Source organism: Dreissena polymorpha, chromosome 13, assembly GCF_020536995.1.
Source record: "Dreissena polymorpha isolate Duluth1 chromosome 13, UMN_Dpol_1.0, whole genome shotgun sequence".
Classification (NCBI taxonomy): Eukaryota; Metazoa; Mollusca; class Bivalvia; order Myida; family Dreissenidae; genus Dreissena; species Dreissena polymorpha.
Window position 1 is genome coordinate 9,364,285 of NC_068367.1, and position 25,878 is coordinate 9,390,162.

The 25,878-nt window shown below is 34.2% G+C and overlaps 2 long non-coding RNA genes across 2 annotated transcripts; one reads left to right on the forward strand and one right to left on the reverse strand.

Moving 5' to 3' along the window:
• The first annotated feature begins 1,184 nt into the window (after nucleotides 1–1,184).
• LOC127855375 (uncharacterized) lies at nucleotides 1,185–2,073 on the forward strand. The gene is made up of 2 exons (XR_008037508.1): nucleotides 1,185–1,568; nucleotides 1,895–2,073. It is a non-coding gene; the product is annotated as an uncharacterized LOC127855375 (long non-coding RNA).
• Nucleotides 2,074–2,774: 701 nt separating this feature from the next.
• On the reverse strand, nucleotides 2,775–24,737 carry LOC127855371 (uncharacterized). Its single transcript, XR_008037504.1, has 3 exons — nucleotides 24,607–24,737; nucleotides 17,980–18,096; nucleotides 2,775–3,532 (listed from the first exon to the last, which is right to left on the reverse strand). It is a non-coding gene; the product is annotated as an uncharacterized LOC127855371 (long non-coding RNA).
• Between the last annotated feature and the right edge of the window lie 1,141 nt (nucleotides 24,738–25,878).

Below are 25,878 nucleotides of genomic sequence, written 5' to 3' on the forward strand. Positions count from 1 at the left end.
GAACATGAAATGATAAGTCATTTCCGCCATCGCGATTATTTATTTTAAGTCAATATGTTTTTGGAATCTTAAGGCACTCATTGAAAAATACATCACTACATAAATAAATATCTAGGTCAATTGTGATTCTGTCAAGCAATGATTATCATATCAATTATTATCTCCAGAGTTATTCTTTTTTTCTTGCACTTATCATAATCTAACCATCTGCATTATTTTTGCCAAACAGGTGGTTTTGCAATCTGAGCACCACAATCATCAATTTTTTGTGTGGATATAAAGATTTTATAAAATTTATGATTTTAGGACCTTAAGTTTCATTGTGCTGTACTTGTTTAGGAGATGTGTAATACCAACTGGCTACTTCTGTTTTCAGAACTAAAAGGCACAGAAGGATTTTATTAATATTTTGTTGAGTTCTCAGATTAATCGAGCCCAAAGCACTTCCTGCTACAAAAACATATTTTCGAGCAACAACACATATTGATAATATACTCTTGGTTTATTAAGACATCAACAATAAGCAACATGTATGCATGAGCACATGATTTAGTAAATATGATTTATATACAAATTAAGAAATGTTTCAGTTGAGAAATGCATTTCTCATTGAATCACATGTTATTAAAACCATCATTTTGAATAGAAATTACACATGCAGTAACAACCAGCTGCAAACAAATTGTTTCTTACATGATTACTTATGCATGTCAAGGATAGGAAATTACACACATAAGGAATGAAATATCCATGTGCAGGTATCACCAGTTGTCTTTGATTTAATCTATCTTGAATAATGCATACTTTTTAACATGAAAATCTCATTTTCCTCAAAACACTAAATTAAAAGTAACAGGAAGGTGGTAAAAAATTCATTATTTCAGTTACAAAGCAATGAATTGAAAACTATCGGTACATTCAAGTTATCTGTATAAAACATGGCATCAACTTAAAATCAGTATCAATACATGTATCACCTTAAATCCGCAGATGTTGAGTAAGATTGCCTTTTTAAACAAAAAATTATAATTGCCCTAAAATGTGTGAATTAACAATATACAAAGAACTATCATGAACCATTTTCAACATTTACTTAGTTGTTCTAAAATTTAAATATATATGCAATTTCAAACTATTTATGCAGGTAAACCATGTACACACAAAATTTTAGTACTCATCTTTACCCTTTTTTTTTATCCCCATGTTTTTTTAAAAGCGTGGGGATATTGTGTTTAGCTCCGCCGTCTGTCTATCTGTCCGTCCTGGACACTATTATCTCCTACACTATTAGCACTAGAACCTTGAAACTTACACACATGGTAGCTATGAGCATATATACGACGGTGACAGCGACGGAATTTTGATCTGACCCCTTGGCCAAAAGTTATTGGGGTCAGGGTGGGGCCGGGTCAGTGATTTTCCTGCGACCCCGATTCGAAAAAGGCTCATAACTACTGTGTCCCTTCAGATATTGCTTTCATATTTGGTATGCATGTGTATCTAGACACCACCTATCCATTCGCATACAATTTTTTACCCTTGACCTTCAACTTTGGGTCAGTTTTAAGGTTTCGAAATCTGTGACCGCGATTCGAAAAAGGCTCATAACTACTGTGTCCCTTCAGATATTGCTTTCATATTTGGTATGTATGTATATCTAGACAACACCTATCCATGCGCACACAATTTTTTTACCCCTATGACCTTGAACTTGGGGTCAGTTTTCAGGTTTCGAAATCTGCGACCGCGATTTAGAAAAAGGCTCATAACTACTGTGTCCCTTCAGATATTGCTTTTATATTTGGTATGCATGTGTATCTGGACAACACCTTTCCATGCGCATGAAAATTGTTATCCCTGTGACCTTGACTTTGAACTTTGGGCCAGTTTTAAGGTTTTGAAATCTGTGACCGCGATTCGAAAAAGGCTCATAACTACTGTGTCCCTTCAGATATTGCTGTCATATTTGGTATGTATGTGTATCTAGACAACATCTTTTCATGCGCATACAATTTTGTACATGCTACCTTGACCTTGAACTTGAGGTCAGCGTTCAGGTTTCTGAATCTGCGACCGCGATTCGAAAAAGGCTCATAACTACTGTGTCCCTTCAGATATTGGTATAATATTTGCTATGCATGTGTATCTGAACAACACCTTACCATGCGCATACAATTTTTGACCCCTGTGACCTTGACCTTGAACTTTAGGCCAGCGTTTAGGTTTCGAAATCTGCAAACACGATTCGAAAAAGGCTCATACCTACTGTGTACCTTCAGATATTGCTTTCATATTTGGTATGCATGTGTATCTGGACAAGACCTTTCCATGCGCATTAAAAAGTTTTGACCACTGTGACCTTGACCTTGAACTTAAGGTCCGCGTTTAAATTTCGAAATCTATTAAGTGGTTATCTACCCAATCAGAAGAAGTGCAAGCATTTTCATCGGACAAAGGAATTATTCAACAATGAAGCTTGTGTATTGAAAACATATATAGAGTTACACAGTAGTGGCGCAGAGATGTATTTAGTAGTCAATTATAGTAGGATTATAAAATATTGGTGCAAAGGGACACCTGTATTTTAGAGAAGAGATAGAATGCAGTCAAGCATAAAAAGCATGAAAAACTCATGGAATAGCGCCTCAAGAATCTATAAAAGGGCTGAAACTTTCAATTTGTTCAATCACACTTTTAGACTCATTATGAAAATCTTTCAAAATGTTCAAGTGTGAAAAATGTGACAAACAATTTAAAGCAAAAAGGAGTCTTGAACAGGCACATCAATGACAGACATGAAATTTAACATTTTCATTGTTGTGTACAAGATTGCGATATAAAATTTCTGAGACGCTACTATTTAGTCAACCATTTAACCTCAAAACATAACTTTTCCAAAGCAGAAGCATGAAGATTGGCTATAACAGAGCAAGTTCAGCCATCTCATTCCAATGAGGATGATATGTACATAATGGACGTCAGTGAAGATGATTCAGTATTAGATTTTTTAGGAGAGCAGGATGAGGACCTAAATCCAAGTGAATTTTACTCTTGTATTAAGGACTTCGATTTTAACATTTTCACCGCCACCAGAATCAACAAAGCCTCGACTATGCATGGCCCCATTACCAAACCTAGGGCGCCCCTGGGTCAAACATGCGGCGTGGGGATACTCGTCGGCCTCTGCCGCGCCATTTCTAGTTTTAATTTTAAATTGTAGTTGACCTTGATTTATTTTTAAAGCCTGGTTTCAATACATCAACTATATTGTGCAATACAAACATCACACACAAAGCTATCTTGGGATGTAGGTTGTGAGACGCAGACCTCATGCAGCCATCGTTTGCAAACGTCGGATGATATCCATTTTAATGCCGTGCGGGTCTTTACAGTGGAGTGAACGAGTCGCACAGATATGTTTGCCGCACTACATGAATCAGAAGTCTGTGTTTCACGACTAGTCTCGATAAACTGAAACATGGGCCTGTCGCAACATTGTGGGATGCTTTTTCCTGACCAAACATTCGGCAGTCTGGAAATAAAGTAAAAGTCATTCATACATAACGTAAAAAACAACAACATTTGTTTGCAATAAGAAAAGCATTATATTCACTAGATTAAGTGTTCACAAAAAATACTATTTCTGAAAATAAAATTGCAAGAACGATAGTTTGACAGTGAAAAGTATTCATTTTTTATGCATCATAAATATACAATCACATTAAGACACAAAAAAACTACTTTTTATACAAAATAATATAATGGAGCAAAGAGAATGCTGTATTTCATTATATGACACATTACTAAATTAAAATATGAGTAATCTTCTTGTTTAACCTAATTTTCAGGGTTATTTGACAAAAGTGGGACTCTATAACACAGTTTGAAATATCATGACCTTTATAAATTAAAGGAAAATGCAAGGCTCTAAAACCAATGCACCAACAGAAAGGTACGATGATTATATTCTACATTCTCCCATTATTTTGTTGAATAAAAGTTAATGAAGATCTTTACTAAGCAAACTAGAGCTTTGTCACAGACGTGATGTATACCCCCACGTGCCGCATTGACACAGACTATTTTGCATGCTGTCTTTACAAAACAAGAGAATTAAATTTATGGCGATTTTTTAGAATTATAATGCCATTATCATTTATGGCCATTTCGACTTTTGAAATCTTGAATTCTTTCGCATGACATGCCGTCCAAATTTATGGCCATTTTTTTACTTGTGAACTCCAAGTGTGACCTAGACCTTGGAGTTATCGCCATAATTCTTTCGCATGACACATCATCCAATGACTGTGAACAAATGTACCAGGTTTTTTTAAAATCTCACAATAAATGACATAGTAATGGCCCGGACAAGATCATTTATGGCCATTTTTGACCTTTGAACTCACAGTGTGAACTTGACGTTGCAGATATCGACATAATTCTTTCGCGCGACACACCGTCCAATAATGGTGAACAAATGTGCCAAATGATTTTAAAATCTCACAATGAACAACATAGTTATGGCCCGGACAAGCTCATTTATGGCCATTTTTTACCTTTGAATTCATGTTTTAAAGGCTTCATTTCCATCCCTTAGATACTGATGAGCAGCAAACAGCATAAAACCTGAACAGTCCGCAAGTGACTCGAGTTACTCGCAAGCTGTTCTGGTTTATGCTGTTTGCACACAGCCATTTTCATTTTGCTTCTGAGTGGGAAAGGGTAAAATAATTTATCTCCATCCTAAAAGAAATGTACTTTAAAAATGTACTTTACAACACACATGAAGTAAATGCATGAAGTAAACATTGGACTTTCATAAAATGAAAGTAAGCGATTGAAACAACAGCATGTGGTTGGTTGATAGTTGCCAGGATAAAGCATTAGACATCCTTCTTTAACATCAACAGGCACTAAATGTTTGTTACCCCAGTTCAAACAAATCTTAAGTTTGCTGATGACATAACCAAGCCATATCAATACATCCCAAGAGTGCAGTATAGACATAGAAACCTATCAAGTCAAAGAATGGAAGGTGATAGATAAATGAAGCCAACACAGAATCCAGACAAACAAATTGTAATTAATCCAAAGAATAAAATTAGCAAAATGATCTAAGAATTAACCCAAAGGATAAGAAATGAAGCCAAAGACTACTAAGCTTACAGATTTAAGAAAACAAATGAGGAATCCGGCTATGTACATTAATAAAGTATATAGCATAAACAAGAAATTCAGTAAGACAGTAAAAAAACATATAATAATACATAATCCAGTCAAATAATATGGGAATTCAGACAAAAAGGACGGATTTTAGATTCCATTGAAAGAATAGGGAATCCAATCCATGAATCCACTTAATAAGAAATAAAGTCAAAGATTAATAAAACCAGCTAGGAGTCACAGAATATGAAATACAGAATACAGTCAAAATTGCTAAATTGTATGAGAAATCAAGTCAAAGAATAAAGAATCCAGTCACAGAATAAGAAATACAATCTTGCCAAATAATGAGAAATCAAGTAAAAGAATACACACAATTAAGTGTCATTCAATAAGAATCCAACCAAAGAAAACAGAAAACAAACTGGCAAAGGATTAATGTAAACTACAACATTTACACTACTGGCATACCATACAAATTAACACAAACATCAATACCTATACTATCATAACCCAATCATTATACAAAGTAATGATAGAGTCAATAATGCAATACTTCAATGGAAATTGTGACAGGGTCATTGTATTATTGTCATAAACCTGCATAGCTGGGTTATACAAACCTCTGCTGGGTCATGATACACCTTTGAAAAAGTGGTTGATGGTTTGTTTGACTCTTTCAGTGCTGGAACCAAATTTTGAAGGCCTTTGCAAACAGTTTGGATCCAGATGAGACGCCACAGAACGTGGCGTCTCACCAGGATCCAAACTGTTTGCTATTTTGATAGTATTTTTTGAAAACAAATCGAAGAAAATGCTAATTTAAGAAATTAAGCAGACAACATTTTAGCAGACGACAAATTTCCCAGCATGCAAAGGGTTGATCTTAAGTGTGTCATTTGCTTGATGGGACACCTTGCTAATACAAGACCTTTCATACATAAATTAATTACGGTTGGAAATAGATTAATTATCTAATTAGCGCTGACATATGATGCTCTCACATGCTAATCCCCAATTAGACAGGGTAGCGCATCAGTTTGGTTAGCTGATGAAGGCTATTTGTTGATGTAATGTTCTCAATCAAATAGTCATTAACCCATTTATGCCAAGTGGACTCTCCCATCCTTCTAGATTGGATCAATTTATTTCCAAAATTAGGGATGTCTAGTATATTTATTTCTATATTTAGAATATTTCTTACAGAAATTCCTTAAAGCAAACAGCGCAGACCCAGATGAGATGCCGCATCATGCGGCGTCTCATCTGGGTCTACGCTGTTTGCAAAGTCCTTTTTTTCAGGACGCTAGGCATAAATGGGTTAAAATTTTGTGTCATTGACCTATAAAAAATATGTTTGATATTTGAGAAATTATAATAAACAAAAGTTATGTGTTTGTAGGGTATATATTTAATTTAATGTGATTGACCTAGAATATGTTTTAACATTTGTTCGGTAGAAATGCGTTTTAAATTTGATATATTTTGTATCATGTTTTGATGTATGATATATATTTGACGGTCGGCTACAAATGAATGGATAATAAGATATGATATGTTAAGAATTTCATTTATTTGAAAACGTTGAATAAATTAAAAGTTGCATAAATTTCATTTATATAACGGATGGTTGCAACTGAATGTCTGATGATGGAGTTGTATGGATTGGTGAATTTTAGCTTATGCAATTTTATACCACTATGACATTCTTTACGGCCAATATGAATGCTGATTTTGAGGGGAATAATGAAAAGTGAGATGTTTGAGACTGCTGAGATAACTGATCACTATATCAGGGTTACAAATTGAAATGAAGTTCACACTGTATGGTTTCTATGTAGTAAGAGAAGCATTAAAATTTGAGTCGCGTTTTGGGAAAACTGGGCTTTGAGCATGTGCATATAGTCTTGTCCCAGAGCATGTGCGTATAGTCTTGTCCCAGATTATGGTTTGAGGGTTGGGTTGGAGCGTCCTCATGTGCGTATAGTCTTGTCCCAGATTATGGTTTGAGGGTTGGGTTGGAGCGTCCTCATGTGCGTATAGTCTTGTCCCAGATTATGGTTTGAGTGTTGGGTTGGAGCGTCCTCATGTGCGTATAGTCTTGTCCCAGATTATGGTTTGAGGGTTGGGTTGGAGCGTCCTCATGTGCGTATAGTCTTGTCCCAGATTATGGTTTGAGGGTTGGGTTGGAGCGTCCTCATGTGAGTATAGTCTTGTCCCAGATTATGGTTTGAGGGTCGGGTTGGAGCGTCCTCATGTGTGTCTAGTCTTGTCCCAGATTATGGTTTGAGGGTCGGGTTGGAGCGTCCTCATGTGAGTATAGTCTTGTCCCAGATTATGGTTTGAGGGTTGGGTTGGAGCGTCCTCATGTGCGTCTAGTCTTGTCCCAGATTATGGTTTGAGGGTTGGGTTGGAGCGTCCTCATGTGCATATAGTCTTGTCCCAGATTATGGTTTGAGGGTTGGGTTGGAGCGTCCTCATGTGCTTCTAGTCTCAAGTGAGCTAAAAATATATCATGCAACGATTTATCAGGCAGATATCAATGTGGTGGTATGATAAATTCTAATACACTGTGCTTTATGACTAAAATATCAGTAAATTACACATAGTTTGCATAGCATCTTGTTGAGATTTTTTCAAATCATATTATAAGTTAACAAATTGAATCTCAGCTCAGATATCCTTAGTTTGACCTATTAACAATTTTTCGACTCTTCGATGCCATCTGATCACAAGAAAAATCTGATTATTGAAAATAAAACATGTCCATTTTAGTGAAATAAGGGCTACACAGACCAAAAAATTGTCCTAAATTAAAAAAAAACATTCTCTATTTCAACACAGGTTTCAAGGTTATATGAAAACATACTTTTATTCATATTTCCTGGTTTAGCATTTGCAATAAGTACACTGAATACAAACAAAAAAGAAAATTAAGAGTATTATATCAAGATTTCTTTGTCCATTATAGAAAGGCATTACAGAAATAATACCGGTACATGTTTGTTTCTGTCTTTTCTCATCAAGATCGTTTTTTGTATACAGAGGGTAAACAGAATAGAGCTATCACTACAGGTGATACAAACATACCCTGCAATACCAAATACACAAATATAGACAAACATGTTTCATTGTGACTATAAACTATGTGAAAAGTGATATTTCATTTGAATGTGACATTTTAAGATGCTATCCCGCTTTTAATGATATACAAGGCGCCTACCAGGCTACTGAACACCTGAATATATGCTATCCAACTGAAATAAATCCACCTATCCTAAACGAATTAACATAATTGATGTGGTATGTGATATCAAAATTATATGACAGAGTTGTTAATGGTATCATATTAACACCAAAAAAATGTTATTTTTTAATTCACCACATGACATGGCAGTAAAGTTTTATTCGACTGAAAAGAGATTATAGCTGATATGGTTACGAAATGTTAAATTTTTATATCATTATAAATGTAAATTTAGTTACCACAGGAATATCATGTTTCTTTGTATGATAAATACCCTGCTTTGGAATTTGTTAATTCCATCTTTCAATTGAATCACATAAAATGAAAATGAAATACATAACAAAATATTAAGAAAAAAGCAAGTGTTATACAGAGGATAAAACCCCTTTCCATAAACCCCTTTAAAAAGCTATGTGCACTAATAAGGTAAAGTAATTATTACTTGGCATACAGGATGTAAACACTGAAAAGGGGTGTAAACAAACCAGAGCTGTCCCAAGCCATCTTTGTGACCTTGACTGTCCCATCAAGCTTTTTATTACTACCATTAAGTTAGCATAAATGTAAAATTGTATTCAGTCCATTTTTGGTGGACAACTTTATGCTTTGGATTAAGTCTGATGTTTCCTTATTTCAGCCATTTCTCAAACAAGTGAATAAAAAGGAATATGAAATACACGTACAATAAACTATAACACTGACAAGTTGACATGAACACGCTATTATTATGCAAATCACATAAACTGGTTACTTAGCTGAAATTGCATGTTGAAATGAATTTGTTTAAATTAGCAATAACACATGATCTATCTGACATCAAAATATATCATTTTTGCAAACCTGAAAATAATACGCTGTAATTATTATTAGGGAGACATGCCTTATGCGTGACCATTTTTAAGTTTCGCCAAGCTGTATAATGCTCAAATATGACAACTGACATCTAAGTGTTACCTTAACCTTTAAGGGAACATGAAAGAGGTTTCTACATGTAACTGTTAAACACATTTGGCAAGTTATTTAAGAAGTGCATAATTACTATTGAAGTATCAGTTTGGATTGACCATTGACCTTTTAGTCTGACTTTGAGCCGGGAACATGGGTCTTAACACAAACTGGTGAACATTTGTTGTCAGTTATTGCTCCATTAATGACAAAGTAACAGTTTGGACAAATTTTACCTTCGACCTGTAAGTGTGCCCTTGACCTTTAAGTAAGGTAGACAGGTGTTACATGTTAAACACCGCCTCCTAATGATGGTCTTTTGTAATTATTAATTTTAAAATTGCATGCTGAATGATGTGCTGAATGATGTAGTTACTGTCTGTACAAACCCGAACACACACACACATACAGTAACAGACACACAAATGTGCACTCATACACTCAACCATTTTTACAAATAATTATCGTTGTTTCTGAAGATGTCTCAAATAAAAAAGAAAAGAAAGATATGTCAAAGACATTACCCACGTAAACCATCTATTGCTTTGTCAGAGGCTTTGCAAATCTGCCATGGTTTAGTGCATGTGCAAATAATTCAGGAACATTTACATAACTTCGATTGAAAATTGTGTCATTTTACATCTACATTTAGTGGTAATTACATATTTTAAATCAAGCACTTAACAAATTTAGAAATAGTTCACTTCACAGACAATTGGATGAACAGTAAAACTGCCATATTCCACCCTACTGGGGGCAAACAAACAAAAATTGCACTGGGGGTTCAAAACCCAGGACAAAAAGAAGCAAATACTAAAACATAACCACTAGACTTGCCTGCCCTGAGGGTTCAATACCCAGGACAACAAGGAGCAAATACTAAAACATACGGAATCCTGATAGTGCCATATATAATCTTGCACTTCTTTCATCAAGGGCGAAACTAGAAACACGAAGCGATACTTGATATTTTTCTTGACAGTCGCGGCGACCCACGATATTTTTCTTAAAAGTCGCGGCGACACACAATATTTTTCTTGACAGTTGCGGCGACGCATGATATATTTAATTCGATATATCGACCTTGTGTAGGTGATGATGATGTGGTCGATCTGGTTCTGGGTCCTGCTGTCTGGTGATGTCCATGTAAGTTTGTGGATCTCCTTGTGCGCGAACAGGGTCCCTCCTATGACCAAGTCGTTCTGTTGGCAGAATTGACTAGTCTCTCCCCGTTGTTGGTGATCACATCCACTCCATGTCTTCCCATGGTCCTCTTTTTGTCTTTGTTGTCGCAGCAAACCTTAGCATTGAAGTCGCCGAGCAACATCAGCATGTCGTGTTGGGGGATGTCCTTCTTGACAGTCGCGGCGACCCACAATATTTTTCTTAAAAGTCGCGGCGACGCACAATATTTTTCTTGACAGTCCCGGCGACGCATGATATATTTAATACGATATATCGACCTTGTGTAGGTGATGATGATGTGGTCGATCTGGTTCTGGGTCCTGCTGTCTGGTGATGTCCATGTAAGTTTGTGGATCTCCTTGTGCGCGAACAGGGTCCCTCCTATGACCAAGTCGTTCTGTTGGCAGAATTGACTAATCTCTCCCCGTTGTTGGTGATCACATCCACTCCATGTCTTCCCATGGTCCTCTTTTTGTCTTTGTTGTCGCAGCAAACCTTAGCATTGAAGTCGCCGAGCAACATCAGCATGTCGTGTTGGGGGATGTCCTTTGAAACACTTTGAAGGCGTCGTAGAATGCATCCTTGTCCTCTTCTTCTGCGTCGTCTTCTTCATATATAGAAACTTAATAGCATTGATTTTAAAGGTTTTGTAAGTATGATTTAAATTACAGTAATTAAACAATTGCAATATCAAAGCTACTAATTCACAAAAATCTGACATGCAAATTGCACATAAAGTTATACAAATAAAATGTTGATAAGTTTCCAATTCTTATTGGAATGGGTTAAATAAACCATTGGCTAATTTGCTTAAATATCATATTGAACATTATTCAGCTTAAAGGAAACATAATAAAACAAGAAACCGTCGGAGACCGGTGATCAATGCTCCCCAAAGGTTTTTTTTGTCACAATATTGCACTATATATTCAGATAAAAGGAAACGTCTTGAGGGCACAGTAGTTGGGGGGACAATAATTGCTTTATAGAAAATTTCAAAGGGCGATAACTCTGTGAATATACATCCGACCAGACCCCGCTAATAATACGCACATCTCTTCTTGGTAGTGAAGCTTCCCATAAAGTTTCATTGAATTACGGTCATTAGTTGCTGAGAAATAGCCCGGACAAGAATTGCACTATATGTACAGTTAATGGAAAAATTCAAAGGGCCATAACTCTGTGAAAAATCATCCAACCAGAACCCGCTGATAATACGCACATCTCCTCTTGGTAGTGAAACTTCCCATAAAGTTTCATTGAATTCCGGTCATGAGTTGCTGAGAAATAGCCCGGACAAAAATTGTGCACGCACGGACACACAGACGAACAGAAGAAGCGGCGACAATATGCTCCCCCCAAAATAAATTTTGGGGGAGCATAAAAAATGTTTGTGGATATTTGAGCATGTCTATTTCACACAAAGGAATCTTCTTTAGGTGTAAAATATCTCATTTGTTGAGCTATTCAAAATCCTGTGGGGAATATTGAATAGTTTTAAAACATTATACAAACTGGTTGGACCATAGAACATTATTTTGTTCCCCATAAAGCTGTTTGAAATGTTTCTGAACTAAAGGATTACAGTAGCTTAAAGGGATATACATGTAATAATGCTGTTTTTAATTTACTATAAACCTTATTTAAGCAATACATATTCTCTCTTTTCAAGCAGAAATTTATAATGAAACATTGTTATATTTATGAATTTTATTAGACAAGATTGAAAAAATGCCCTTTATCACTCACCTGGGTAATGGGGCATGGCCAAAATTTACCCCGGGGGCATGTTTTCAACAGTTTTTTTTTCTCAAAAAGCCAAAATCTGAGGCCTACACCATTCATCAGAAGTGTAAAGAGTACAATGCATTATGGGACACAACTTTCATTGGACGAGCAAATTTTATTTAGATTAAATGCAATACGATCATGTACAAATAATGTTTTATTGTGTCATACAAATTATGAAAAAAAAGTGCTTCCTGGGGACTTTCTGATAACCGTAACGGGTAAAAATGAAAATGAATATCTGTTAACAGTTACACTGCGTTAGCATGTATATAAATCATCTTCATAATTTCATTTTTTTTCTTACACATACAGCTCTGATAGGGAATACATGTAATAAACACTGACTCTTTAGTTTTTCACAACTTTATTGGCATTACACAACAGATAAACACCAATTAGCTGTCGAAAGTGGTTTAACCTCTACACAGTTAAAAATCTAAAATTGGTGAAACGGACAAATAAAGCAATGAAGCTGTGATCGTCGCTATCTTTGTACCGGATTGCTGAATTTTGAATTTCAGATTGTCAGTTTGCGAAGTCATTTTTTGCCATTTCCCCATCGGCCGAATATTTATTATTTCGGTTATTTACAATGTATCCTAGTTTGCGGAATGCATATTTCCAATTCCCATGTTGCCGACTCCTTTTCATCGTGAAACAAGGTGAATGACGGCCAAACAACGCGGTAAGTAGCGTGTCCATCCCCCAGGAAGTGTCACCCATCGAGAAAAAAGAACACTGCTGACGGGCTTTTTGTTTAAGTACACTGTGTCTGTACTGTAGTCAGGCAAATATAAAATATGGGCTCTCAGTTGTAGTGACAGCCATTTTGTAAAAATGTTTTTTGTCACTTTGACCTTGACCTTTGACCTAGTGACCTGAAAATCAATAGGGGTCATCTGCAAGTCATGATCAATGTACCTATGAAGTTTCATGATCCTAGCCATAAGCTTTCTTGAGTGATCATTGGGAAACCACTTTACTATTTCGAGTCACTGTGACCTTGACCTTTGACCTAGTGACCTCAAAATCAATAGGGGTCATCTGCCAGTCATGATCAATGTACCTATCAAGTTTCATGATCCTAGGCATAAGCCTTCTTGAGTTATCATCCGGAAACCATTTTACTATTTCGGGTCACCGTGACCTTTGACCGAGTGACCTCAAAATCAATAGGGGTCATCTGCGAGTCATGATCAATCTACCTATGAAGTTTCATGATCCTAGGCCTAAGCATTCTTGAGTTATCATCCGGAAACCACCTGGTGGACGGACCGACGGACCGACAGACCGACCGACATGTGCAAAGCAATATACCTCCTCTTCTTTGAAGGGGGGCATAAATATGAAATGACATTGAAATCCTTCTAGGAATGCACAAATTACAGAGATGATACTAATTTCATACAGAATACTCACACACATACACACACAAGAACTCAGAATTAGAGGTAAGGTGTGACTAAAATATGCCCTCCTCAATAATGGCCAAATGTTCGAACAAGTTCGTTAAATTGCTGATCACCAGTGGATTTTAAATTGAAAGTTTCAGCTATGGTTCTCATATTGCAGCCATTACTAGTCAAAGGCTTCGAGTGATTTGGAAGGTATGATATGAAAGAAATTCAATTTATTGTAGATCTTTTTCAAATTGCCTGACACTACACTCACACAAAGAAATTTGCGGAGCGATTATATCTTATAAATATATTACAATGTTCAGGTATTCAATGGGTAGGGTAATCTGATTATACGAGCTATTGAAGCATGGGTACTGAATAATTTTTAAATGTCATAATTGGACCAAAGAACATTTTTAAGGCATAGCATGTCCATTATAATTATTTAAGAGTGTTATCAATTCAAGTCATCAAATAAGCAATGTCAAGTTTGTGCCATTAGTATTGTCAGAGAGAAATATGTTAATAGATCTGTTATTCAGCTTTTAAAAATGTATTTCACATTCCAATAAATCTAAGTTAAATTTTATACTCCATGTACATTTCTGTTTTGCAAAATTATTGTAAAGCTATTGGTTGGTCACAAGTGATACATTATCTTGTGCTTCTAAATTTCTTAATTTTATAATCATACATGTACTTCACATATTTATGCATAAACCATAAACTGCAATAATGGGGTTAGACTTTACCATGGTTTTAGATAGAGTTTACCTGTCCGAATATTGCTGATCTAACAGTAAGTGGTTATTTGTTGGAAGAAAGTGTCAAGACAAGGAAAATAAATGAATGCCAGAATTTGTGTATGGATATCAGTATGTAATATCTGAATACTATAATGATAACTATATAAATCAGTTATGATGGCCGAGATATTAAGTCTTGTTTGTATATTCTTTTAGCAAAGATCTTTAATAAGTAATAAGTCATATATAATAACTGTATATTCAAAACAAGAGGGCCATGATAGCCCTGTATCGCTCCACTGTTTTGTCTTTGCGAAAAAAAACGTGCAATGCGCATGGGTTGAAATGTACTCAAGCATGTGACTTTCTCTTTCTATCCCTCGTCCCACTGGGGGTTTAAAGTTGGAAGGGTGAGCATTTTTATAAATGGAAAGTTACTAGCGTGTTAACTCAACAGACTTAAAAGCCCGGGAATTGTTGCACAGGTCCTTTGCTTATAACGTAGGTACATTTATCTCTCCAAAAGATATTGTCGTTCTTTCTATTTCACATATTTTTAGACGCCGACGATCAAATCTACGCATTTGATTTGAAACAGATTCTCAAGACCCATAGGAATGAAAATGCCTTAAACCTTTACCAAACGACACATTTTGGACTTTCCCAATTTGAAAGAGGTTGCAGATGTCAATTAAATTAAAATGGAATATGAAGGAAATGATCAGGTAGGGTAGAAATAATTGTGATAAAAGGAGAAATTGCTCATCAACCCACACATCCCTTAGACCAACAGGCCTGAGAATATTATGATAATCTAAAGATTATTTCTTTATATTTATAAATGTTTTTAATTAAGTAATACATTTGACTTCTAAGATCAATTCATAACTTATATTAAGAAAATTATAAAATGGTCAGAAATATATATGGATTGTTGAGCAATTGACAATCATTTCCACAATTCATGAGTCATGATTCACAAATGGAACAATGAATCATTAGTTATTAAAAAGCAGCATATACGATAGTTAAGAACATTGCACTTCATTAATTTCAACACCTTCTCTTGGATACAAAGTTTGAGTTTACCTTGCAGTATCATATATTGACTTTTCTTGAAATAATTATGTTCATGGAAGTTGTGTTTTTAAAATCAATAATATATTATTAAACTGGTTTTAACACTACAAAAAAAGACATGAAATTAACATGTCATCCAAAATATTTTCATCCAGATATATGGTCACTTTCAACATATTAAATAAAACCCGACTTTTTTCAGTTTGTAAGAAAAACATTCATAACACATATGTTCTTACTTCAATGCCTTTGTAAGCAGTCACCATCTGACCTAAAATGGCACTAAATTACAGGGTTTTATCTCATGTTTACAAGATGTTGTTGTTGGTCACAGCCAAACGGCCGCAGTAATCTCCACTGGTAAACAGGGTTCGACATTAACTTTTGAAGCCACTTGTCCAGTCAGACAAGTAGACCTTAATTTCACTTGTCCTGACCAAAAAGCAACTTGTCCTGACCATTATATCTTATTCTGCTCAGTACTTTGCAAAAATAATGAAATAATACAAAATGCTCAAATCATAAAGACTTGAATCGTTCAAAATACATACAAACATAATTGTAGGCAATTTCAATACAAAAAGAACTGACTAGAATAACAGGAAAACTCAAGATTATTGATTTTTAAACATTATACAAAGCCATAATACCTGACAAAAACTTGTTTTTTGCCAACATCAAAAAGAAAATGTTAAAAGTGATGTATATGTACAGTACTTAACTGATATTTAAAAAAACAAAATCATTCTATACATAGAGAGGACGTCACTACTTTAATTGTCTGTAAGATCGGTGTGTACCGGTGTCGTAAAATGCATATTCTTTACAAGGTAGAATATTCTTGTTATCTTGGCAAAGAAAAAAATGTTAAGGGTTGCTTCCCTTGTGAACAGTACAGTGTAGTACATGTATCACATGGAACTATCGGAACATCTCGGGCTTCGACGATTAAACGTATACAAAATATACTCGGAAAAATTGAGTAATATCTCCACAGAAATAATGGCTTTAAAGGCATTTTTTGTAAGTTATACAATTATAATGACCACTTGTCCCGTCGGACTAGCAAATTCTTTACTTACTTGTCCGGACTAACAATTTGGTTGTCCCGGACAGTCGGACTACCTTTAATGTCGAGCCCTGGTAAACGTCATATGTTCAGTTTTGTGACCCCCGGGGCCGGGTCAAATTTGAGCCCAGGGAAATAATTTGAACAAATTTGGTAGAGGACTATTAGATATCACTACATACAAAATTTAGTAGCCCTAGGCTCTATAATTAAGAACAAGAAGATTTTTAAAGTTTGCACACAATAGGCCTTATTTAAGCATATGTTCATTTTTGTGACCCCTGGAGCAAGGTCAAATTTGTTCCCAGGGGCATAATTTGAACAAACTAGGTAGAGAACTATTATATGTCACTACCTACCGAATTTAGTAAAAATAGGTCCAATGGTTATGGACAAGAAGATTTTTATAGTTTGCACAAAATGGGCCCAATATAAGCATATGTTAAATTTTGTGACCCCTGGGGAACGGTCAAATTTGATCCCAGGGGCTTAATTTGAACAAACTTGGTAGAGGACCATAAGATGTCATTACATACCAAATTTGGTAGCCCTATGCCATACGGTTAGGACAAGAAGATTTTTAAAGTTTGCACAAAATAGGCCTTATGTAAGCAAATTTTCGATTTTTGACACCCCCAGGGCACGGTCAAATTTGACCCCAGGGGCATAATTTGAACAAACTTGGTAGAGGACTATTAGATGTCACTACATACCAAATTTGGTAGCCCTAGGCCCAATGGTTATGGATGTAAAGATTTTTAAAGTTTTCACAAAATAGGCCTTATATAATAAGCAAATTTTCAATTTTTTGACCCCCCAAGGCAGGGTCAAATTTGAGTCATGTTGGTAAAGAAGTATGCACAATATTAAAGCAATATGTCAAGGGACATAGGAAATATTTGGGGTGGTTCGCAAACTTTTACATAGAGTTATTAATAATATGCATATTCTAAGTGGAAAAAAGGCCATTATTCTTATAAAATGATTGATACAGTTGTCTGCTCTTGTTTGTAAGTTGGGGTCATGTTGGTAAAGAAGTATGCAAAATATTTTAGAAATTTGTCAAGGGACATAGGAAATATTTGGGGTAGTACGCAAACTTTAACATTTGCACGCTTACGCTTACGGGAAGCCGATCCCGGGTTGAGTAGGATAGCTCCACTATATATATTTCATATACAATAGACAAGCTAAAAATTAATGTTTTCTAGTGCATCTGGGGCATCACCAGCCTTACCAGCTGTTTCACAAGAAAGAGAGCAATCCTTTGTCACAACTTCCATAAACTTGTCCGCGTTGAAGTTTTACAAGAATGGTTGAATATGAGCACCAAATATTTTCTCTCCCAAGTACCTTGGTATGTTTTGCTGGTTGTGTGCATGTTGCAATGTTGGTGGAACTCTGGTTGAGCCAAGTTCTGGACCACTGTTACCGTCATATCTTCTAATGGTGAATCATTGGCATCATCTCCTGCATCACAAAATCGAAAGCCTAATCACAACATCAATCTACATAACTGTCCAGTGTCCATCTAATTATTGTATTCAGGAAATGATTCATAAGACATGCTTGCCAAGAATTGTATGTTAAGAACTCATTTTGATGAAATAAAGAGTTTTTGGAGGTTAATTCTTATTTTCAAAAACCCTAATTGAAGGGCAAGTCATCATTTTGATAAAATGAATTGTGTATCAAGTCCTCACTTTTATGATAAATCAATTGTATGTCAAGTCCTCACTTTTATAATAAAATAAGTTTTGTGTAAAGTCCTCATTTTGATTGATAAGAATTTTTTTGAGAAAGTTCTTATTTTAAAAAACTGGAGTCATCATTTTGATAAAATGAAGTGTGTATCAAGTCCTCACTTTTATGATAAATCAATTGTATGTCAAGTCCTCACTTTTATAATAAAATAAGTTTTGTGTAAAGTCCTCATTTTGATTGCAAATAATTTTTTTGAGAAAGTTCTTATTTTCAAAAAAACTAATTGAAAGGCAAGTCATCATTTTGATAAAATGAATTGTGTATCAAGTCCTCACTTTTATGATAAATCAATTGTATGTCAAGTCCTCACTTTTATAATAAAATAAGTTTTGTGAAAAGTCCTCATTTTGATTGATAAGAATTTTTTTGAGAAAGTTCTTATTTTAAAAAACTGGAGTCATCATTTTGATAAAATGAAGTGTGTATCAAGTCCTCACTTTTATGATAAATCAATTGTATGTCAAGTCCTCACTTTTATAATAAAATAAGTTTTGTGTAAAGTCCTCATTTTGATTGCAAATAATTTTTTTGAGAAAGTTCTTATTTTCAAAAAACCTAATTGAAGGGCAAGTCATCATTTTGATAAAAAGAAGTGTGCATTTAGTCCTCACTTTTATGATAAATCAATATGTGTGTCAAGTCCTTACTTTTATAATAAAATAAGTTTTGTGTAAAGTCCTCATTTTGATTGCAAATACTTTTTTTTTTAAAGATCTTATTTTGAAAAAACTAATTAAAGGGGAAATCATCATTTTGATAAAATGAAGTGTGCATTAAGTCCTCACTTTTATGATAAATCAATCTGTGTGTCAAGTCCTCACTTTTATAATAAAATAAGTTCTGTGTAAAGTCCTCATTTTGATTGATTAGAATGTTTTTGAGAAAAATCTTATTTAACAAAAAAAAAACTACATTGTAATTGAAGGAAAAGTATTATTTTGATCAAATGAATTGTGTATCATGTTCTCACATTTATTTGAGAAAATTATTATTTTCCAAAAAAAAAAATTGTAGGACAAGTCTTTATTTTCATCAAATGAATTGTGTGTCTTAAGTCCTCACTTTAAATTATATAAAGATTTTTGGGGAAAATTCTTATTTGCAAACAACTAATTTAGGGCAAGTCTTCATTTTGATAAATAAATTTTATATGAAGTCCTCACTTTTATAATATAAACAACAAGAAAATTCGTTTAATTGATATCCCCCACCAAATAAATTTTGTTTATTGATGGGTGAATAACTTAATTAAAGCTTATTTGTAGGGTTGTGCCTTTTCTTACTTTTTTGTAGTTACATCATACAAAAAAACAAAGGGCAATATCTCTTATTTAAAAAAGTGTAGGGGTATGGTTCTTGTGCATGGAGCTTCTCCTTATTAATATCTATACGCCCATGAAGTTTCATGTTGAAAACTTGTATCATATCTGAGATATAGCCCTGAAAAGTTACATCATACAAAAACAACAAATGGCAATAACTCTCATTTAAGAAAGTAAAGGGTTATGGTTCTTGTGCATGGAGCTTCTCCTTATTAATATCTATACGCCCATGAAGTTTCATGTTGAAATCTTGTATCGTGTCTGAGATATAGCCCTGAAAAGTTACATCATACAAAAACAACAAAGAGCAATAACCCTTATTTAAGAAAGTGTAGGGTTATGGTTCTTCTACACGGCACTTCTCCTCATTGATATCTATAAATTCATTAAGTTTCATGATGCAAATTCTTATAATTATAGTTTCTGAGATATAGACCTGAAAAGTTTGTGATGGACGGACTAACAGATGACAGACTGACAGACTGACGGACAACACCAAAACTATATCCCTCCGCCTTTGGCGGGGGATAAAAATGTGTCAAGTCCTTGTTTACTTGACTTTGTGTTATTCTGTGATACATATATAAATTGCATTAAACGTAACAAGAAAACATTGCTTCTAAACAAACATTAATTTAACTAAACAATTAATACTGTGTGTCAGAACTGTGTTATCTAAAGATAATTGTTATTATTGCTGTTAATTGAGTACTTTATGAAAATAAACACTAAAATAATCAACACTTTGTGAGTTGCTTTTGCGCGTCTTCCGAACTACGAACTGCGTCTCAAACACCAATCATCCACTGTGGCATAATGTATGTTCTATTATTTGTGTGACACACATATTGACATTTTCTAAACTGTATTATATAAAATTTCATTAAATATAAATTATGGTTTTGCTATACATGTATTGCAAAATGTCAAATGTTTGTTGTAGACTTAATTAGACTAATACCAATTGAAGTCTGTGTTGTTTTCACACATTTAAAAATTATCAATTTTACAGATTTTTGAAATAAAGTAGCTATTTAACATAACAAGCGGGCCATGATGGCCCTTAAGAGCTCATATGAGTTCACGGACACAAATTTACCTGATAGAAGGCATGAACTTAGTAAAAGAAAAATATGATAGACCTAAAAAAAAAAAAGACGTGTTCATAAGGCACAGTTGCCCCCACGTTCCACTTTTGTCGCAAAACTACGCTTATGTCAAACACAACCTGTTAATAGCCATATTTGACTATTGACCTGTAAGTGCGACTTTGACCTTGGAGTTCAGCCTTCTCATGTTAGCCATTTGTAAGCATTAAATTTTGGAAGTCCCAGGCATAAAATTGCACTTCAATGCTAAGAGTATAATTAAACCATTACAATGTATCACATTATAATAAATATTAATTTTTAATTTAATGTGTTTTGAACAAATGTACGTGGGTCATTCAAAAGTTGTTGTCTGGTAACCTTTTGTTGATTTAGTTATTCCAGGGTATAATCTACATGTGCGTCTCGCGTCTATGACGCACAAATTAATATCGAAATAGACGCATCGTTTTGAAATATGTGCGTCCACTCGGACGCATTGCTGAACTGTATCCATTACCGCATACGCGAATCACGATAAGCACAAACCATCTTGTGTATGAGTCAAAAGTGTAGCAATGAACGCTGAGTTAAATTAACCGAATGAGGCTTGAAGACTCCAGCAAGTCTTTTGATTGGCTCTAGTCGAGCCGCTGATGTATAATACAAACTAATTAGAATCTACCTTTTAAATAGAATGTGTTATGATATTTTCTCGAATCCCCGGATGAAAACCTGCTTTAACTTTGTGTAACTTAGTCATATATAATACAGAAAAAATGCCTCCGAAACAAGGTGTTGAAGCTTAATCCAAAACAAACAAATCTGGCAATACCTTATATTTCTGAAAGTTTTATTGAAGTATAAAATTGAAAATTGCCTTTTACAAAAAATGTCAAGCAAAACCAGTACACTTGGGGCAATTTTAAGGATATTGTTCAATATATTTTGTTAATGAAGCAAGTTATTGAGAAGAATTTTCACATTTAAGTTAATCACATGGAAACACTTCTGTAAGATAGAAAAAGAACTCAAACATGCTTAATGGTATGAAAATAAATGCATGTTTTATTTAGGCTTCATTATTTTTTAAATCACCCATAGGATATGATGCGGCATTTATCTTTACGGAATATAAAAAATATCAATCATTTTTACCCGGAACTTGGCGCTGTAATAAATTTGCTATTCTGTGTGTTCTTTTACCAAGCTTGATTAGGAATTTTTGAAAACGCGCAATGGAGATTTTCTTTCACCATTAAAAATAATAGTTCACGGATTCAAACCATAATACCTGATTAATATGTTGCTACAGTGGATTCCTGTTCTTAGCATACCATGTCAGCAAAAATTATGCTAATAACAGGAATATGCTATTAACAGGAACACACATTTTAGCATAAATATAGCAACTGGGGGCATACAATAAGTCAAATCTGTTAATAATTGATCGTCAAAGTGAAATGTAAATGCAACATTGTATATGATTGATGTTTAAGATAACTATTTATCAAATGGAATTGTATTCTAAGGTATTTGCATTTGCATTTGAGCATTTTTTAGCAGATTTAAAGCATATTTTCTTGGCATTCTGAGAATGTTCTATATGCTATAAAGACTTTAAGTGAATTCTGAATATTGGGGTTAAAAATTATGCTATTAATAGAAGAAAAATACATTAAAATATAAGAATTAATCTGTGCTTTGACATTCTATATGCTAATAACATAAATATGCTATTATCAGGTATGCTAATAAGTAGAATCCAAAAATTATCCTTCAGTCTGACAGAATTTCCTAGCCTGTCAGACCAAACATCTGACAGATTTTTTTACATTTAGCGGTGTCTGACTTGGCTTCTCACTTTTGAGTTCATGATGCTTAATGTTTTAGATTCAACACTAGTTTCTTCAACCTCACGACACCAGAGCTCCTTTGATGCAAATATACTTAAGTGGTATTAAGGGATATATTTTTTTCCCTGCAAATTGCGTTTAGTTCCTCACATCTGGTTAAAAATAAACCTGTTACCCTCCGATTGACTGTCAATTTATACAGCAAACTCCAATACATATTCCTGTTTGTATTCTTGTATGAAAATGTCCACAACATATGGGCGTAGTTATATGGGGACTGAATATTCAAATACATGTAGGTTAAGAAGTACAGTTAATGACATGACAAAATGCTGTTAGGACATATCATCATCCTTAATTCTAAACCAGCTTTACATGACATTATTCTTAAGAGGGGCATTTCAGAATAAAGATAAAAAGATACAAACGATTCGCAATGGAAAAATTATTTCCTGCAAATATTTTTTATCGAAATTATTTCCGTCAAGACATGTTGTACAATAGCATGCCATGGTTAAAATGAGTGTGTAAAACAATGCCTAAACTCTTTCTGCAAAGTTTGGGAAGTCTGCTTTAGGGACATTTAAATGGAAGGACAGATGAAAGGTAACTCATTATAGTGCCACCAATGTTATTATTATGAAACTTTTTCGCAGTTCAGAACTGAAAATAACATCCCAGAACTTAATTATCCACTGCCAAGTTATTCAATAAATAGTAAATTGTAAACATTTCAATTATGAAAAATTAAACAACTTGTAATTCAGACACAACTCACATTTTACCTGTTGTTAGCTTTGAACAAGCTAATTGGCCTCGGTGAAAAATAATTTACATTGAAATTGAGAAAAGTCCTTGAGAACTCAGTGCCCCAGATAATTATTTGGGAAATAGGGTTTTCAACCATTGATTTTGAAAAATAGGGTGATTTCATTCTTCATATAGAGTGAAATGAGTAATAAAAATGCATACCTTAAAATAATTGCTGATTTACTTCCGTTGACGCTGATATAAACTTTAAAAAATGTCGACAATTTCTAACCAATGACATGCCTTTTTATACTTTTGACAGGTTTGTTAAGTCACAGACTTTCCATCATGTTTTTTGGATGTCAACTCAACTGCTGTATACACAGTTTCTAACAAAATCGATAACACGAATGATTCGGCACTTATTGGCTCTTGCTTTCTTGATTCAAAAAAGTTTGCGATCGGCTGATATTTTGGCGCAACATTCTCGGACGTCTTTTGACCTCTCTTAGCTATTTTTATTTCGCATTGTAATAGAAACTGAAAGTACAGACGCTTTACAAATACATGCACAATGGGCGACGAATTAGGTCAGATTGAAAACGCATAGCGTTTGAATAACTATGACCGTTTGCTGAGCTTGCTGAATGTAAGCGTCACCGCGTTACGATAATAATTCCAAAGAGAAAATACCTAAAATGAGCAAATCATTTTTAATCGAAGTTTTGTATCGTTAATTTGACAAATTTGCGTAAAAGTCAAATTGGTTGCGTTTTCAATACTCATGATAATTGTATTTCTTTGCATTTTTAAACATTTTAATAGGGTGAAAGACGCAGATACGTACGCAGCTTATCTGGGGCACTTAGAACTGGTTAACAGACATGATATTTTGGATAATTGTAAAAGTTAGGACATGTATGGGGAGAACGACAAACGTAAACAATGTTAACCAGAAAGGCACAATCACAGGCAATCGGCCCCTGTGACGGAAGCAATTATTAAGAATCATTAAGAAAATAAATCGATAGAAACAGAGAACCTACACTTGCGCACCCATTGAGCAATTCTTATCAGTCATCGTCGTGATTTTCGCAAAAGTTTTAACAGCCGTTAGACATTTATGATCGATTTTCTTATTAAGCGAATGGCAACAATTTTTTGATCGACTAGTTTGCAGCCAAAATATAAAGCACTTACCGCGTGTCAATGTTAAACTTTAAACAGGTCGTCACATAAACTTGCAGAAGATGTGAAAAAGGCACCATCATGGCAGCAGCCATTTTTTCCAAACAAACCAGTTTCGCACCAAAAGGCAAATATAACAAGAGTGGCACGTACTAAAAGGCGGATGAAAGAGCGGATGATATAGCGTATATAGTAAAGAGCGGATGATATAGACAAAGAAGGATTATCGGAAAGAGCGGATGATATGAACAAAGAAGGAAACAGCGGATGATATAGGGTATATAGTAAAGAGCGGATGATATAGACAAAGAAGGATTATCGGAAAGAGCGGATGATATGAACATAGAAGGAAACAGCGGATGATATATACAAAGAAGGAATCTGCGGATGATATATACAAAGAAGGGATTTGCTGATATATAAATAATTATTTAATCTGCGGACATTATGAATCAGCGGATAATATATACAAATAAGGAAAAGAAAAACATTATTATATTAAAATGAATAGAGTTTATGAAAAGAAAAACATTATTATATTAAAATAAATAGAGTTTATGAATAACATTTTTATGGCACAACTTGAACAAATTACAACTTAAATAGACACAATATTATTATTAGAATATGAAAATGTATAAACGCCACTTTATATAAAAAAAATAATTAAGAATTTCTTTAAACTTAAAATAATTAATAAATCTGCGGATAATATATACAAAGAACGAAATTGCCAAAAAATCTGAAAAGAGCGGATAATATAGACAAAGAAGGATTATCGGAAAGAGCGGATGATATGAACAAAGAAGGAAACAGCGGATGATATATACAAAGAAGGAATCTGCGGATGATATATACAAAGAAGGGATTTGCTGATATATAAATAATTATTAAATCTGCGGACATTATGAATCAGCGGATAATATATACAAATAAGGAAAAGAAAAACATTATTATATTAAAATGAATAGAGTTTATGAAAAGAAAAACATTATTATATTAAAATAAATAGAGTTTATGAATAACATTTTTATGGCACAACTCGAACAAATTACAACTTAAATAGACACAATATTATTATTAGAATATGAAAATGTATAAACGCCACTTTATCTAAAAAAATAATTAAGAATTTCTTTAAACTTAAAATAATTAATAAATCTGCGGATAATATATACAAAGAACGAAAATGCCAAAAAATCTGAAAAGAGCGGATAATATAGACAAAGAAGGATTATCGTAAAGAGCGGATGATATGAACAAAGAAGGAAACAGCGGATGATA